A 13460-nucleotide genomic window follows, 5' to 3' on the forward strand; every position below is an offset into this window, starting at 1 on the left:
CAGCACAGCACACAGCACACACAGCACAGACAGCACAGCACAGCACAGACAGCACAGCACAGCACAGCACAGACAGCACAGCACAGCACAGACAGCACAGCACAGCACAGCACAGCACTGCACACACAGCACAGACAGCACAGCACAGCACACACAGCACAGCACAGCACAGCACACACAGCACAGCACAGCACAGCACTGCACAGCACAGCACACACAGAACAGCACAGCACACACAGCACAGCACAGCACTGCACACACAGCACAGACAGCACAGCACAGCACACACAGCACAGCACAGCACAGCACACACAGCACAGCACAGCACAGCACAGCACAGCACACACAGCACAGCACAGCACAGCACAGCACAGCACACACAGCACAGCACAGCACAGACAGCACAGACAGCACACACAGCACACACAGCACAGCACAGACAGCACAGCACAGCACAGCACACACAGCACAGCACAGCACACAGCACACACAGCACAGACAGCACAGCACAGCACAGACAGCACAGCACAGCACAGCACAGACAGCACAGCACAGCACAGACAGCACAGCACAGCACAGCACAGCACAGCACTGCACACACAGCACAGACAGCACAGCACAGCACACACAGCACAGCACAGCACAGCACACACAGCACAGCACAGCACAGCACTGCACAGCACAGCACACACAGAACAGCACAGCACACACAGCACAGCACAGCACTGCACACACAGCACAGACAGCACAGCACAGCACACACAGCACAGCACAGCACAGCACACACAGCACAGCACAGCACAGCACAGCACACACAGCACAGCACAGCACAGCACAGCACACACAGCACAGCACAGCACAGCACAGCACAGCACAGCACAGCACAGCACTGCACACACAGTACAGACAGCACAGCACAGCACTGCACACACAGTACAGACAGCACAGCACAGCACAGCACAGCACAGCACAGCACACACAGCACACACAGCACAGCACACACAGCACAGCACAGCACAGCACAGCACACACAGCACACATAGCACAGCACACACAGCACACACAGCACAGCACACACAGCACAGCACAGTCTTAATGACCCAGGTACATGTGTGTTCTCATCCTGAAAACAATGTAATAAGTGCACAATGGTAGTTCCAGATTAATATTTGACTTGTAAAGAACGCTTGAAGAAATTATTAGAAAATGAATTAAAGCCAACATTGGGAACCCAAGAAAGGAAAAAAAAACTATTGAAGTTATGAAATAAGTTTTATACAGCATTTAAGAGTGGTTCCTGGAGAAGCAAGTATAGAGTATGTAAAACCTTGTACTAGTAAAACTAAGTCAAAACACTGGGACTCTTAAGAGAGTCATTGTGTACAATGAGCAGAAGTGGGACTACTGAGTTAAGGGTTAACTTGATTCTTTCTGGCCACTGCCTGGCACCTTTGCCCTTTTCTTTTATCCTAGGAGCTTCAAAAAAAAAAAAAATCAAAGAAGCTGGCCTCTGAGCTCTGACGTACAATGAGTCAAAAGTTAAAGTATAAATAATGATAAGTTAATTATTATTATTATTTTGGCTACAGGCCTGGTAATAGGGAAAGCTTGAAACTTTGGGGAACAATTGTCATTTTTGATTCTCTGTGGGATGTGGTTATTCTTTTAAATTTGATTTGACAGTCAATATATGATGTCTTTTTTTTCTCCCAGTTTTTGGAGTATCAATAAACGACTGGGACAAGAAAAATGCGAGAGAACATGTGAGGTGCATGTGGAGAGCAAGTGAGATGAACATGTGAAGAGTGAGTGAAGAGAAAATGTGAAGAGTGAGTGAAGAGAAAATGTGAGGTGTGTATGGAGAGTGTGTGGGTGAGTGAAAGGAGAATACACGTGGTGTGTGTGAGATATGTGTGTGTGTGTGGATGAAAGGGCAACACACAGAGGTTTGTAGGAATGTGAGAGTTCAAAAAACATTCACAGGAGAAAAGGAGAATTCGCAGGAGAATACAGAGCGTGTTCAGCCTCAGTGAGCCAAGGAGAGACAGACAAAGATTACAGATTGAGAAAGAAGAGAGAAAATCTTTAAGCCTTAAAAAATTGCCTGTCAGTTCATACCAAAAAGTTATTCTGTGTATATTCATTATGCACCTTCCAGATATTCCTGTTTCCAGATTTCCCTGTTTCCAGATGTCTGATGCTTCTTTTGCATCAGATCTGCTGCATGTTTTACCTTCTCAGAACCTGCTGTGATTGATCACTTGGCTCTGTTGGTGACTTGTTTTTCTACCTGTAATTATGTTCCTATGCTGGTGTCTAGGCCTCTAGATTTGGGGTAATTATTGATGTAGGTACTTGTTTCTGGGGGTTTGGGTGGGAGTTTTGTTCCTGGGCTACTGTTTGATGTCTGGATTTGCAGAGAGATTTGGCTGAGTGTTGCCTCTTTTACTGAACTGTTTGGTGGGTATGTTCAAGAGAGAATGCTTGCTAATGTTGGAAGTTGGGAGAAGAGGCAGTCAGGAAGAGATGATCTTAGCAATCCACAAGGAGACATAGTCAGGACAAAGGTTAGGCTGCTTCTGTTATTTAGTACAATGCTAGGGGCAACTGTGAAAATTGCATCTGGAATAACAAATAGTGTGGTAGATCTATGGACAGCCTACCTTGTCTCCTGGCAGGTATGGCATGTGGTTGAACAGGGAGTGTCTGCCCAAGTGGGGCGTGTGTCACAGGAATGAGGCAGGAAAGGAAGGGTAGGTGGGGATTGTGTGTGGTATCCATAGGAGGCATGCACAGGGGAAGAGGAAATCTTCACTGATATACTGTTCCAGTGGTAAGGGCAACTGATATTAATATCTACAGTAACAGGTAGTGGGGAAGGTCTGTGGACAGAGTACCTAGTTTATTTGCAGGCATGACCTGTGGTTGAACAGGAGTATCTCTCAATAATAAAATGCTCAGACACAAGGATGAGTTTGTAAAGCCCAACCAACTCCATTTCTGAGAGTGCACAAAGTCCACTTGAGCAAACATCCTATGACAGCCCACACTTACCAACAGCCAGTCTAGTGTAACAGCAGGGTCAAGCTACATATAGATAACTAAGACATCCTACAAAAAAAAAAAAAATTAGCTTACCCATCAAGGCTGTCAGATGGTTTTGCCCCCTTGTTTGGTTCCTGCAGATATGCCAGACATACAGTTTTTAAAATATTAAATAGCTGACTTGCCTGGAAAATCCCCAGTCTTGCAGTTTCTACAATAAATACACAGGACTCTAGACTCGATTCCTTGATTTGGACTAGATGTGAAGTTGACTGGTGAGAGTCCTTGTTACTGTATTCATAATAAAGAACTTTGTGTGTTTGCATTGAAATAGGTTCCTTGGTTGTCTTTGAGGTTCCTGTGACTCGGCCATAACATCTTGGTGTGTTGACTGGAACCCTAATGCTCCCAGGACTCCCAACTAAAGGGTTGAAATGCTGCCTGTTAAGGATATGTGTCAGTGAGGCTGTGGGAAATGCTGGAGCAGGGCACTGAGCCCTTTTGCTGAGGGGCTTGGTGCAGGCTTCTCACTGTGTTCTGTGCCGGGCCTCCTCTGGACTGCCCTGAAACAAGGTCATCCTGTTTGTGCCTCAGCAGGAGGCCTGGGTGGTGGAGCGAATGGGCCGATTCCACCGGATCCTGGAACTGGGCTTGAACGTCCTGATCCCCGTGTTAGACCGAATCCAGTATGTGCAGTCTCAAGGAAATTGTTATCAATGTTCCTGAGCAGTCAGCCGTAACTCTTGACAATGTAAAGCCACAAATAGATGGAGTTCTTTATCTGAGCATCATGGATCCTTACAAGGCAAGTTAAGGTGTGGAAGACCCAGAGTATGCTGTCACCCAGTTAGCTCAGACGACTATGAGATCAGAGCTTGGCAAACTCTCTGGACAAAGTTTTTTGGGAGCGTGAGTCCCTGAATGCCAACATTGTGGATTCCATCAACCAGGCTGCCAACTGCTGGGGTATCGGATGCCTGCCATACGAGATCAAAGGACATCCATGTGCCACCTCGAGTGAAAGAGTCTATGCAGATGCAGGTAGAGGCAGAGCGCCGGAAGCGGGCCACAGTTCTAGAGTCTGAAGGGACACGAGAGTCAGCTATTAATGTGGCACAGGGGAAGAAACAGGCCCAGATTCTGGCCTCCGAAGCGGAAAAGGCTGAACAGATAAATCAGGCAGCAGGAGAAGCCAGTGCAGTTCTGGCCAAGGCCAAGGATAAAGCCGAAGCGATTCGAATTCTGGCTGGGGCTCTGACTCAACATAATGGAGACGCAGGAGCTTCGCTCACTGTGGCTGAGCAGTCTGTCAGCGCATTCTCCAAACTGGCCAAGGATTCCAACACAGTGCTACTGCCCTCCAATCCCAGCGACGTCACGAGTATGGTGGCTCAGGCCATGGGTGTCTATGGGGCTCTCACCAAAGCCCCAGTGCCTGGGGCCCGGAACTCCAGCCAGAGCAGAAGAGATGTCCAGGCTACAGACACGAGTATTGAAAAACTGGGTAGAGACAAGCTCAGTTAGTAGAGATGATTCGGCCAGGGAGTCTAGAGGCCGGGAGCTGCTCTCAACAGAATCTGGTTCCAGCCTCACGGCCAAATTTTATTTTTTATTTATTTTTTATTTGAAATTCATAATATTGTAATAAACTGACCAATGGCCAAAAAAAAAAAAAAAAAAAAAAAGGATATGTGTCTGTGCCTTGTCTGTAGATTTGTGTTTGTGTGCCTTGGTTTTCAGGTTTTTCCTGAGTATTCATGGAGGGAGATGACTAAAGCAAAGGTGGAACCCTGCCTGCTACAGTGCATGAACTGGAGAGTCGTAGCCCCAGGTGCTTGGAAGACATTCCAGAGCCTGGTACAGGGAACAGTGTGCCCCTGGTCTTATTTTCTGGGAAGGTTAGAGCAGACTTGGAACCCTGCTACATGGCTCACAGCTGTCATCCTGTCTTCATTTTCTCCTCTGTAAGAGTCGAGGAATCTGCTGGGTATCCCGCCCCCTTGTGGCCATCTATTATGTGTGTGGCACTTTAGTATTCTGTGACTGAGAGGAAATAAGACTGTTTCCATCCCAATCAGTTAGTTACTAGCCACCCCTCTCCCCCAGTCTTGGGTGAAATCCTTCTTAACAGCAGAACCTAGACCCACTATATTACCCATGACAGAGAGTTCTTTGATACAGCATCCAGGCCCAAATCAGGCTGTTTTTATCCTTTTTCTTTCTTTCTTTCTTTTTTTTTTTTTACAGTGTGGAAAGGACAAAGACCTCATTTTTCTCTCTCCTGATCAACCTTGTGACTCTGTTGTTTTGAAATTGGAGCTGTCCGTAGATGGAAGGTTGCTCTTCATCCATTCCAACAGAGTTAGCATATCTTCCTTGGACCAGCAGTCTTATTTACAGGTCTGTGTGGCAACCTGCTCCGCTGTTCACCTTCTGGCTGTTTTAACCACCTCTTTGATAGCACTGACCTGGGAACCCAGGATTAAAGACAGCTCACTGCAGGGCAGCACAGCCTCTGAACTCCCAGTCCAGTGTATCTTTCCCTGCTCTGAGCCAGGGTCACTTACTGTTTTGTCCTGGCTCAGCCACAACTCCAACTCCCTCATGCGGTGGTAGGATCTCCAGTAATTTATATGGTTAGCGTGTTGGTTTGGGGTTTGTACAACATCCTCATTCAATATTATCTCTGTATCATAATTGTCTTCAGTTCTCAACACTTCAGAGCTACAGTCATCTGAAGGAGCCTCAATTGAGGCTGTGCCCTTATCAGATGACTGGTTTCTACATCTATGAGAGATAGTGTTGATGGCTGATGTGGGAAGGCTCTTGCACTGAGGGTGGCAATGTTCCTAAGCAAGTGAGCCTTGGCTGGATGTGAGAGCTAGCTGAGCTGGAGACAGTGACCAAGCAAGAAAGCAAGCCATGAGACAATGTTTGTCCGTGTTTTTTGCCTTCAGTTTGTAGCTTCAGGTTCTATTCTAAGCTCCCCAAATGATGGTCTGTGATTGGACAGAACCATGTACAACACACCATTTTATTACCTGAGATGGTTTTGATCAGAGGATTTGATCAGAGCAACAGAGTAGCAAGGTAGAACAACAACAACAACAACAACAACAACAACAACAACAATGATATTAAAAGATAATTTTGCAGCTCGACAGTATCTATGTTCCCTTTTGAAGGGATATGGAAAATACCAGAATAAAAGATGGCAAAAGTACATGGAGCTTAATGGTTGCTCTCATAGGATTGGAAGACTGGAGTGTTGACAGTAAATGCAGCCAGAGGAAGCTGGGGTCACAGTATTTCAGTGGAAAATAGACTCTGTGAAAACTTTACCTAGAGGTCATTTGGGTGATATTTTGGCCAAAAGTCTTTCTTTTCTGCTTATGCCCTGAGATATTGAGTAGGGCAAAATTTAAAAGTTTCTGCAGGGTTAGGCACATCCCCTCCTACTGAGGTCAGACAAGGCAGCCAAGTTAGGGGAACAGTTTGCACAGACAGGCGACACCTTAAGGGACATCCCCCAATCCAGTTGTTGGGAGAGAAGACTGAGTAGCACATGGACTACATATATGGTGGGGGCCTCAGTCCATCCTGTGTATGCTCGTTGGATGGGGGCTTAGTTCTGAGCCTCTCCTACAGCCCAGATTAGTTGACTCTGATGGTCTTCTTACAGACTTCCTGTTCATTCTGAGGCTCTCAATCCTTTCCCCAAGTTTCCAAAAGACTTCCTCAGCCCTGTCCAATGTTAGGCTGTGGGTCTCTGCATCTGTTTTAGTCACTTGCTGGATGGAGACTCTCAGAGGACAGTTATGCTAAGCTACTGTCTGCAAGTATAACAAAGTATCCTCAGTAATGTCAGGATTGGAGCTTGCCCATGGGATGGTCTCAAGATGGGCAGGGTATAGTTTGGCCATTTCCTTAGTCTCTGCTCCATCTTTGCACCTGCATTTCTTATAGACAGGACAAATTTTGGGTGGAAAGGGTTTTGGATTGGTTGGTGTCCTTAACTCACCACTGGAGGTCCTGCCTGGCTGCAGGATGTGGCCTCTTCAGGGTCCATATCTCACTGCTATGCATCTCAGCTAACATCACCCCCAAAGACTCCTTGGTGCCCTCCCATGCATGGTCTCTGGCACACCCTAAAGATGCCCATACCCTCTGACCCCTACTAGCTGCAGATTTTAATTCATTTTCCTGGCCCTCTGGCCTTCCCTTGTCTGTCACCACACCTGTTCTTGACCGCTCCTACTTTCTCTTACTTATCCCCTCTCCCATCTAGTTCCCTCTCTTCAATTTGCCTTCTATGACTTTTACATTCCCCCTTCTTTTTTTTTTTTAAATATTTTTTCACATTGGGTTAAAAATCACAGTTGACTTCAGCTTTATTTCATCTTAACCAACAATATTTGACACAATGCTGTTTCCAAACAAGTTCATACTCTAAGGTCATGGGAAGAACATGCAGCTGAAGAGAGAGAAGACTCCTTTTTCTAGTGTGGAAAGGCTCATGTGGGGGCTCTGCATAGTTGAGGAAGGGGTTAGCTAACCAATACAGATCAACAGAAACTTCTAAAACTACTCCCCAAGATAGATCATGAAAGAGTAGATGAATGTATGGATGAAATAAATCACATGATTGAGTATGGAAGACCCATGTGACATGTTAGATGGTAAAACATGTAACTAGGTGAGAAAGTTAGGTCAGATGTTAAGAGCAGTTGCTGCTCTTCTAGACGACTTTAGTTCAATTCCTGGCAAGTACATGGTAGCTCACAACTGTCTGTAACTCTAGATCTAGGGAATCTGGCACTCTCTTGGAACCTCCTTGGGCACTAGTCCACAGTCAAGTATTCATGCAAAGCACTCAGACACATAGAATAAAGATAAGTTTCTAAAGATAAACAAGCAAGCATATACTTAATGGAGTTCTAGAAAGAAGAAACAGGAAACAAAGAAATGTTGGAAGCAACACTGGCTGATAACTTTACAACATGCATTCAAGAAGCTCAGGCATGTGCATGTGTGGGTTGACCCTAAAGTGGTTGGTGTGTCTCTAAGTGAGAGAAAACATAGAGAATAAACTGTTAGACAGGGAAAGAAACACACACACGAGAGAGAGAGAGAGAGAGAGAGAGAGAGAGAGAGAGAGAGAGAGAGAGAGAGAGAGAGAGAAAGAAAGAGAGAGAGAGATCAAAATAAGAAGAGATCATGAAAACAATTCCAAGAAAAATGTGATCTTATAAATACTACAGAAACATAAGAAAGCAAAATTTCATCACCAGTCACAGAAATAAGAAAACAAAGATACTTCATTCTTAAAGCATTGGCAAGCAATAATGTGGTTAACCTAGAATTCCCTTCTTCTTCTTCTTTTTCTTCTTCTTCTTCTTCTTCTTCTTCTTCTTCTTCTTCTTCTTCTTCTTCTTCTTCTTCTTCTTCTTCTTCTTCTTCTTCTTTTTTCCTTCTCTCCTTCTCCTTCTCCTTCTTCTTCTTCCTCTCTCTCTCTCAATCTCTCTCTCTCTCTCTTTTTCTGTCCTTCTCACTTCTGTTTGCACACATGTGCATGCATGCATGTGTGTGTGTGTGTGTTACATTCACATGTGTGTGTGGGTGCAACTGTCCATGCATACACATGCACAGACCAGAGCAGGATCCTAGGTCCCACTTTCTATAACTCTCTGCTTCAATACCTTGAGTCAAAATTTCTGACTCAAATGAACTGGGAGTTCACTGCTTTGGCTATAATGACTAGCCAGCCAGCTCTTAGGAACGTCTTGTCTTTTTTTTTTTTTTTTGTTTCAGAGGTTCCCCTGACCTTCTCAAAAGACTACTTTAATCATAACTATGGTCGTCTTGGGGAAAATATCTCAAAGATCTCTATTAAAAACACTTTATTAGTACACAATTTACACACAGTAGAACAATCACCTGTTTGATTACACATCAGTTCATTTAGTAAATTTACATAATTCCACAGTTACCACCCAAATCCAACTTTAGGAGATTTCTTTTTTTTTTTTTAATTAGATATTTTCCTCGTTTACATTTTCAATGCTATCCCAAAGGTTCCCGCATACCCACCCCCCAATCCCCTACCCACCCACTCCCCCTTTTTGGCCCTGGCGTTCCCCTGTACTGGGGCATATACAGTTTGCAAGTCCAATGGGCCTCTCTTTGCAGTGATGGCCGACTAGGCCATCTTTTGATACATATGCAGCTAAAGACAAGAGCTCCCGGGTACTGGTTAGTTCATATTGTTGTTCCACTTATAGGGTTGCAGCTCCCTTTAGCTCCTTGGGTAATTTCTCTAGCTCCTCCATTAGGGGCCGTGTGACCCATCCAATAGCTGACTGTGATCATCCACTTCTGTGTTTGCTAGGCCCCGGCGTAGTCTCACAAGAGAGAGCTATATCTGGGTCCTTTCAGCGAAATCTTGCTAGTGTATGCAATGGTGTCAGCATTTGGAAGCTGATTATGGGATGGATCCCTGCATATGGCAATCACTAGATGGTCCATCCTTTTGTCACAGCTCCAAATTTTGTCTCTGTAACTCCTTCTATGGGTGTTTTGTTCCCATTTCTAAGAAAGGGTAAAGTGTCCACACTTTGGTCTTCGTTCTTCTTGAATTTCATGCGTTTGGCAAGTTGTATCTTATATCTTGGGTATCCTAAGTTTCTGGGCTATTATCCACTTATCAGTGAGTACATATTGTGCGAGTTCCTTTGTGATTGGGTACTTCACTCAGGATGATACCCTCCAGGTCCATCCATTTGCCTAGGAATTTCATAAATTCATTTTTTTAAATAGCTGAGTAGTATTCCATTGTATAAATGTACCACATTTTCTGTATCCATTCCTCTGTTGAGGGGCATCTGGGTTCTTTCCAGCTTCTGGCTATTATAAACAGGCTGCTATGAACATAGTGGAGCATGTGTTCTTCTTACCGGTTGGGACATCTTCTGGATATATGCCCAGGAGAGGTATTGCGGGATCCTCCGGTAGTACTATATCCAATTTTCTGAGGAACCACCAGACTGATTTCCAGAGTGGTTGTACAAGCTTGCAATCCCACCAACAATGGAGGAGTGTTCCCCTTTCTCCATATCCTCGCCAGCATCTGCTGTCACCTGAGTTTTTGATCTTAGCCATTCTGATTGGAGTGAAGTGGAATCTCAGTGTTGTTTTGATTTGCATTTCCCTGATGATTAAGGATGTTGAACATTTTTTCAGGTGCTTCTCTGCCATTCGGTATTCCTCAGGTGAGAATTCTTTGTTCAGCTCTGAGCCCCATTTTTTAATGGGGTTATTTGATTTTCTGGAGTCCACCTTCTTGAGTTCTTTATATATATTGGATATTAGTCCCCTATCTGATTTGGGATAGGTAAAGATCCTTTCCCAATCTGTTGGTGGTCTTTATGTCTTATTGACGGTGTCTTTTGCTTTGCAGAAGCTTTGCAATTTTATGAGGTCCCATTTATCGATTCTTGATCTTACAGCACAAGCCATTGCTGTTCTATTCAGGAATTTTTCCCCTGTACCCATATCTTCGAGGCTTTTCCCTACTTTCTCCTCTATAAGTTTCAGTGTCTCTGGTTTTATGTGGAGTTCCTTGATCCACTTAGATTTGACCTTAGTATAAGGAGATAGGAATGGATCAATTCACATTCTTCTACACGATAATCACCAGTTGTGCCAGCACCATTTGTTGAAGATGCTGTCTTTTTTCCACTGGATGGTTTTAGCTCCCTTGTCAAAGATCAAGTGACCATAGGTGTGTGCGTTCATCTCTGGGTCTTCAATTCTGTTCCATTGGTCTACTTGTCTGTCACTATACCAGTACCAGTTTTGATCACAATTGCTCTGTAGTACAGTTTTAGGTCGGGCATGGTGATTCCACCAGAGGTTCTTTTATCCTTGAGAAGAGTTTTTGCTATCCTCGGTTTTTTGTTATTCCAGATGAATCTGCCGATTGCCCTTTCTAATTCATTGAAGAATTGAGTTGGAATTTTGATGGGGATTGCATTGAATCTGTAGATTGCTTTTGGCAAGATAGCCATTTTTACAATGTTGATCCTGCCAATCCATGAGCATGGGAGATCTTTCCATCTTCTGAGATCTTCTTTAATTTCTTTCTTTAGAGACTTGAAGTTCTTATCATACAGATCTTTCACTTCCTTAGTTAGAGTCACGCCAAGGTATTTTATATTATTTGTGACTATTGAGAAGGGTGTTGTTTCTCTAATTTCTTTCTCAGCCTGTTTATCCTTTGTGTACAGAAAGGCCATTGACTTGTGTGAGTTAATTTTATATCCAGCTACTTCATTGAAGCTGTTTATCAGGCTTAGGAGTTCTCTGGTGGAATTTTTAGGGTCACTTATATATACTATCATATCATCTGCAAAAAGTGATATTTTGACTTCTTCCTTTCCAATTTGTATCCCCTTGATCTCCTTTTGTTGTCTAATTGCTCTGGCTAGGACTTCAAGTACAATGTTGAATAGGTAGGGCGAGAGTGGACAGCCTTGTCTAGTCCCTGATTTTAGTGGGATTGCTTCCAGCTTCTCACCATTTACTTTGATGTTGGCTATTGGTTTGCTGTAGATTGCTTTTATCATGTTTAGGTATGGGCCTTGAATTCCTGATCTTTCCAAGAATTTTATCATGAATGGGTGTTGGATTTTGTCAAATGCTTTCTCAGCATCTAACGAGATGATCATGTGGTTTTTGTCTTTGAGTTTGTTTATATACTGGATTACATTGATGGATTTCCGTATATTAAACCATCCCTGCATCCCTGGGATGAAACCTACTTGGTCAGGACGGATGATTGTTTTGATGTGTTCTTGGATTCGGTTAGCAAGAACTTTATTGAGGATTTTTGCATCGATATTCATAAGGGAAATTGGTCTGAAGTTCTCTATCTTTGTTGGGTCTTTTTGTGGTTTAGGTATCAGAGTAATTGTGGCTTCATAGAATGAGTTGGGTAGAGTACCTTCCGTTTCTATTTTGTGGAATAGTTTATGAAGAACTGGAATTAGGTCTTCTTTGAAGGTCTGATAGAACTCTGCACTAAACCCATCTGGTCCTGGGCTTTTTTTGGCTGGGAGACTATTAATAACTGCTTCTATTTCTTTAGGGGATATGGGACTATTTAGATGGTCAACTTGATCCTGATTCAACTTTGGTACCTGGTATCTGTCCAGAAATTTGTCCATTTCGTCCAGGTTTTCCAGTTTTGTTGAGTATAGCCTTTTGTAGAAGGATCTGATGGTGTTTTGGATTTCTTCAGGATCTGTTGTTATGTCTCCCTTTTAATTTCTGATTTTGTTAATTAGGATTTTGTCCCTGTGACTCTAGTGAGTTTAGCTAAGGGTTTATCTGTCTTGTTGATTTTCTCAAAGGACCAACTCCTCGTTTGGTTAATTCTTTGAATAGTCTTCTTGTTTCCACTTGGTTGATTTCACCCCTGAGTTTGATTATTTCCTGCCTTCTACTCCTCTTGGGTGAATTTGCTTCCTTTTCTTCTAGACCTTTTAGGTGTGTTGTCAAGCTGCTAATGTGTGCTCTCTCTAGTTTCTTTTTGGAGGCACTCAGAGCTATGAGTTTTCCTCTTAGGAATGCTTTCATTGTGTCCCATAAGTTTGGGTATGTTGTGGCTTCATTTTCATTAAACTCCAAAAAGTCCTTAATTTCTTTCTTTTTTCCTTCCTTGACCAAGGTATCATTGAGAAGAGTGTTGTTCAGTTTCCACATGAATGTTGGCTTTCTATTATTTATTTTGTTATTGAAGATCAGCCTTAGTCCATGGTGATCTGATAGGATGCATGGGACAATTTCAATATTTTTGTATATGTTGAGGCTTGTTTTGTGACCAATTATGTGGTCAATTTTAGAGAAGGTACCATGAGGTGCTGAGAAGAAGGTATATCCTTTTGTTTTAGGATAAAATGTTCTGTAGATATCTGTTAAGTCCATTTGTTTCATCACTTCTGTTAGTTTCACTGTGTCCCTGTTTAGTTTCTGTTTCCATGATCTGTCCATTGGTGAAAGTGGTGTGTTGAAGTCTCCCACTATTATTGTGTGAGGTGCAATGTGTGCTTTGAGCTTTACTAAAGTTTCTTTAATGAATGTGGCTGCCCTTGTATTTGGAGCATAGATATTCAGAATTGAGAGTTCCTCTTGGAGGATTTTACCTTTGATGAGTATGAAGTGCCCCTCCTTGTCTTTTTTGATGACTTTGGGTTGGAAGTCAATCTTATCAGATATTAGGATGGCTACTCCAGCTTGTTTCTTCATGCCATTTGCTTGGAAATTTGTTTTTCAGCCTTTCATTCTGAGGTAGTGTCTATCTTTTTCTCTGAGATGAGTTTCCTGTAAGCAGCAAAATGTTGGGTCTTGTTTGTGTA

General features: G+C 43.4%; 2 pseudogenes; one reads left to right on the top strand and one right to left on the bottom strand.

Moving 5' to 3' along the window:
- The window catches only part of Gm20590 (predicted gene, 20590), a 65535-nt pseudogene that overhangs the window by 24992 nt on the left and 27083 nt on the right, over positions 1-13460 (bottom strand).
- Positions 3510-4709, top strand: Gm5626 (predicted gene 5626; annotated as a pseudogene).

The sequence above is a fragment of the Mus musculus genome, chromosome 13 (genome assembly GCF_000001635.26).
Source record: "Mus musculus strain C57BL/6J chromosome 13, GRCm38.p6 C57BL/6J".
In the NCBI taxonomy this organism is placed as follows: Eukaryota; Metazoa; Chordata; class Mammalia; order Rodentia; family Muridae; genus Mus; species Mus musculus.